At 44.8% G+C, this 5297-nt stretch overlaps 1 long non-coding RNA gene across 1 annotated transcript; it reads right to left on the reverse strand.

The window, feature by feature from the left end:
- Positions 1 to 350: 350 nt before the first annotated feature.
- Positions 351 to 4179, reverse strand: LOC147350556 (uncharacterized). Its single transcript, XR_015149097.1, has 2 exons — positions 4011 to 4179; positions 351 to 556 (listed from the first exon to the last, which is right to left on the reverse strand). It is a non-coding gene; the product is annotated as an uncharacterized LOC147350556 (long non-coding RNA).
- Positions 4180 to 5297: the final 1118 nt, after the last annotated feature.

Here is a 5297-nt window from a genome sequence, read left to right on the forward strand (position 1 = left end):
GTGTTTAGAACAGAGGTCCTGCCTGGGTTTTGAATCCTGTTTCTGCCACTTTCTAGTTCTATGACTTTCAGCAAATTACTTAACATCTCTGTGCCTTAGTTGCCTCACCTGTAAAATGGGCACAGTGATCATTTCCACCTCAGAGCTCTGAGAGATTTGGGGAAGAATGAACCAGCCCAAGTCTATATGTTTTTTTTTAATTAATATTTCATGGAGGAGGCTGTGAGTGCTCAGTGAGGCCAAGACACTTGCCCAGTGTCACACAGCAATGGGTAGCAAAGCTGAGATTCAAATTACTCTAAGTACAGTGCTCCTTCACACATCTTTAGAGATGAAGAGCCCACCAGTCATTCTTGACTATATTTTTATTATGAAAACAGATTCCACCAAGATAAGCAGAGAGGGAAAACCTCTCTCCTAGTAGCATCTAGCATGCCATATACATTTGCTTTCTGATGTTTTCATGTTCCTTCAGCCTCCTGCTCTCATTCTGTCTTTGCTTCATTTTCCAGGGGAGAGGTGGAGGATGAGGCCTCTTAAAATGCTGTGAATTTGGCTACAAAAAAAGAGAAGAAAAGAAACACGAACAAAAACCATGAGATGCTGTTTGGGAAAAGATGCATGTTATGAAGTATCTGGTCCAGGTGTCAAGCAGTGGGTGCAGTGAGAAATAGCAAGCTGGCAATTCCTGGAGGCGCTGGTCACTCTCAGCCCACTGATAGCTCAGAAGCAGGAAAAAAAAACATAGGGGACTGGAATGCAAAAGTAGGGAGTCAAGAAATACCTGGAGTAACAGGCAAATTTGGCCTTTGAGTACAGAATGCAGCAGGGCAAAGGCTAATAGAGATATCTGGAAAATCCCATGGATGGAGGAGCCTGGTAGGCTATAGTCCATGGGGTCGCAAAGAGTCAGACACGACTGAGCGAATTCACTTTACTTCACTTCATAGGGTGGTGGTGGGGGTGGTGGTGAAGGAACTTGAGGGAGAACAAAGGATAGCTTTCATTTTCACTCTAATTTTCTAGATTAAAATCTAGAAATGGATGAGAACTGGCTCACATGACCCAGAAACAGTGGATAAACCTGAACCCACACAGTGCTGGTGTCGGCAGTTGAATCTCCACTCAGTCATGTCTGACTCTTTCCGACCCCATGAACTGTAGCCGCCAGCCTCCTCTGTCCATGGGATTCTCCAGGCAAGAATACTGGCATGGGTTGCCATTTCCTTCTCCAGGGGATCTTCCTGACCCAGGGATCGAACTCAGGTCTCCTGCATTGCAGGGGGATGCTTTACCCTCTGAGCTACTAGGGAAGCCCAGAAACAGCCCAAGGTGATGTTACCCTGACACTCGGAGGGTAAAAATCTCCATGCTAAGGGGGAGAAGACAGCAACAGTAAAGGTAGTGGCAGATGGGAAGAACACAGTCCCTCACACACAAACCTGGCTGGTTGCAACCCCGACTCCAGCTCCTGGCACTGGGCCCTTTGCCAGGCGTGGTTAAGAGCTTGGATTCTGGAATGATACCAGGGCTGACTAGCTTGTTCCACCACTTAGCAGCTAAGATCTATCTAAGCTTCAGCTGTAAAATGAGGCTGATAATAATAGCAGCTCCTTCACCCCCTGCAGTGACTTGGGAATGGGTTCATGTAAGTAAAATAACAGCATGGTCCTAGATTCTCAAAAATCCTCATGGTTAAAACTATTGATTTAACTTCTCTGCAGCTCATTTTTCTTATCTCTGAAAAGGCACTCATACTGACCGCCCCTCAAGCTGTCCTAAGGCTTCAGCGAGACAACAGCCGTGCAGATGCTTTGTAAACACATTGCTCTTCTGTCGACCACACTTATCTCCAAGAATCTCTCACCAACAACTATGGGTGGTAGTCTGTGAAAGTCTCTGCTCCACAGTAGGTATTTTATTCAACAAGCAGCAGTTAAGTTCTTGGCTTGTGTCTGTTTAGGCTAGACAAATGGCAGAGCTCTGAATAGCTTCCTGCAAACAGGCATTTCATGCACGATGAGCAAGCAAAGGTCTCTGATTTTTTTCTCAGTAATAGCATTTAGGGCCAAAAAATTATCTAGAGGATCAACCTGACTCCCTGTGTGTACCTGGCAGAGGAAGAAAAGGTGGGCCCAGGGGCAGGTCTCTGGGCAGCTGCAATGGGTGTCTTGGCATCATGCAGACCACAGCGTGAGCTGGCAGCCTCCCGAGAATCTGACAGCAGCTTCTGCGGGCAGGGGGGACATCATCTTCTGTGATCACTCTTTCAAAGGGACTCAAGGAGAGATCCCTAGGTGTTGGCCTCCTGTGCCCTCCAGATGGGCACTGGTAGAAAGCCATGCCTGGCAGCAGGTAGATCCCTTCCAGAGGCCTTCCCAGCTCCACCTAAGGGCCATCTGACCTTTGTGCCAGGGCGTGCTGGGGACAGTGGGTAGGGCAGGAGGGTATCTCTGCCTGAGGCAGTCCAGCACGAATAGCAACCTTCCCTCATCTCCTATCATTCTCAGCACTGAGCCAGGCTCTCAGAATAATAAAAAGTACATCATAAGCCAATGAAAGGATACCCACCGATGTGATGGTGACTAACACCAGTTGCCAGTGATGTGATGTGACTAACGAGGGATCAGTCTCCAAAATCTACTAGCGGCTTATGTGGTTTATTGTCCTTAGAACAAACATCCCAATCAAAAAATGGGCAGAAGACCTAAATGGACATTTCTTCAAAGAAAACATACAGATGGGCAAGAGGCACATGAAAAGATGTTTAACATCTTTAATTATTTGAGAACTACGAATCAAAACTACAAGGAGATGTCACCTGACACCAGTCAGAATGGCCAACAAAAAATCCACAGACAATAAACGCTGGAGAGGGTGTGGAGAAAAGGGAATCCTCCTGCACTGTTGGTGGGAGTGTAAATTGATACAACCACTTTGGAGAACAGTATGAAGTTTCCCTAAAAAATTAAAAATAGAGCTGCTCACTCCTGGGCATATATCTGGATAAAACATGATCCAAAAGGCTACATGCACCCCGGTGTTCATTGTAGCATTGTTTACAGTAGCCAAGACACAGAAGCCACCTAAATGTCCATTGATAGAGGAATGGATAAAGAAGATGTGGTTCATATAGACAATGGACTATCACTCAGCCATTAAAAAGAATGAAATAATGCCATTTGCCACAACATGGATAAATCTAGAAAATGTCATAATGAGAGAAGTCAGACAGAGAAAGAGAAATATCATATGATATGGCTTACATTCAGAATCTAAAAAGAAATTATACAAATGAACTTATTTACCAAACAGAAACAGACTCACAGACTTAGAGAACTAACTAATGGTTACCAGGGGTGGGGGAAAGGGATAGTTAGGGAGTTTGGGTCCGACATATACACACTGCTATATCTAGCGTAGCTCAGAGGTTAAAGTGTGTGCAATGTGGGAGACCCGGGTTTGATCCCTGGGTCGGGAAGATCCCCTGGAGAAGGAAATGGCAACCCACTCCAGGATTCTTGCCTGGAGAACCCCATGGACAGAGAAGCCTGGTGGGCTACAGTCCATGGGGTCGCAAAGAGTCGGACACGACTGAGCGACTTCACTTACTTACTTACTTAACCAACAAGGACCTACTGTATACCACAGGCCATTCTGTCCAATACTATGTAACAACCTAAATGGAGAAATAATTTGAAAAGGAATAGATACATATATATGTGTAACTGCATCACTTTATTGTATACCTGAAACGGACACAATATTGTTAATCAACCAGACCCCCATGTAAAATAAAATAAACAAAAATAATTTTTTAATAAAAGAATAATAAAAACAATGATAACTAAACCATTTTTGCTGTCTGCCAGGCTCTGTGCTGAGCATTTTATAAATGGTAGTCCTGTTAATTGCCATAATCGTCCTAAGTTACGGAATGGGATGAGTGAGCTCTATTTTAGATGGGGAGACAAGCCCAGACAGACCTCCCCTAGAGCACAGGGACCCACCTCCAGGATCAAGATGACATTTCTGAGCACGACATTCAAGGCCCCTGCCTCTTCCGGCTTCATTTGTGCTTTGAAGGATGCTGTGTCTACAGAACACGCGGCTGTTTCCAGGAGCCCCTGGCTCTCCTTGTCGGCCTTTGTGCAGCAGCTCCCCGAGTCTGTCTGGAATGCTCTCCACCCTCCCCCACCTCCCCTTGGGTTCCAACTTGTCTTACAGTAAGAGTCAGCATCAGAGAGCGTCTCTAGAAGCCAGACACTTTATCCGCAGAGCAACCCTGAGAGTTAGGCTTTATCACATCCACTTTAAGGAACTGGAAGCTGAGGCATAAAATAGCCAAGCAACTAGCAACAAGGTCACAGAAGCAGGAAGAAGCAGACTTAAGATTCAAATCCCTGGAGTTGGACTTTGGATGGAGCCCAATATTTTCTCCACCCTATGGTGCTTCTCAGACCAGCAATCTCCTTCTCTGGGAAGCCCTCCTTGACCTCTCCTGTTGGGTTAGGCCCAGGAATGTGCCAGAGCCTGTCCTTACCAGCCTGTGAAAGCCAATTATTAAATTGTCAGGAATTTTGCAAGCTGGTTGTTAAACATGGCAATTATTAAAGATTAAATTATAAACACTGATAATTAAGTAAATGATATTAAAAACAAAGGTCATAAATACTCAAAACTCATCACTTCCTAATTATTTTATTACATTTTACTATTATCTATGCTCTGAAGATTATTTATATCCAGTGCATCTGTGCGGTGGAGATGCTATATAATGGGGTATGGCTCTGTACCTTTCAGTGATAACATATTGGTGGCTTTGAAATCAGCCACGGTTGGAACATCTACACCATAGAAACTGGCAAATGTTACCTATCAGGGCTGAGTTTATTGCTGTGCTGTTGATCAGATTTAACTAAGTGGTGGAGAAAATCTCAACAATACAGCTTCAACTTGCTAAGTGGGCACGTTGGCAGCCACTGCATGTGAATAGCCCCCTACAATGGAAGACAATATTCTGATATTTGAAAATTTGTATTCCTTATAGCAAAGAAGTGCTCATTCCATCGATAAACAAGTGGGCTTGCAACATGGTCCTTGTTTGACTTTCACCTTCATTGCTAACGTCAATGAAAATATCATGTCAGAAGTATACCTAAAGAACCGCTGTTCAGTGCTCAGCAGCACACCAGCTGTGTTTCTCTCCATAGCAGCCCTAATTCCAGGTTTCTGAAACTTTCCCACCTGTGCTCACTTCCCTGGACTCCTCCTGGGAGCAGAGGTTGAGTCTTTCT

The sequence above is a fragment of the Bos grunniens genome, chromosome 20 (genome assembly GCF_055505025.1).
Source record: "Bos grunniens cultivar Pamir isolate PY7600 chromosome 20, Bosgru_T2T1.0, whole genome shotgun sequence".
In the NCBI taxonomy this organism is placed as follows: domain Eukaryota; kingdom Metazoa; phylum Chordata; class Mammalia; order Artiodactyla; family Bovidae; genus Bos; species Bos grunniens.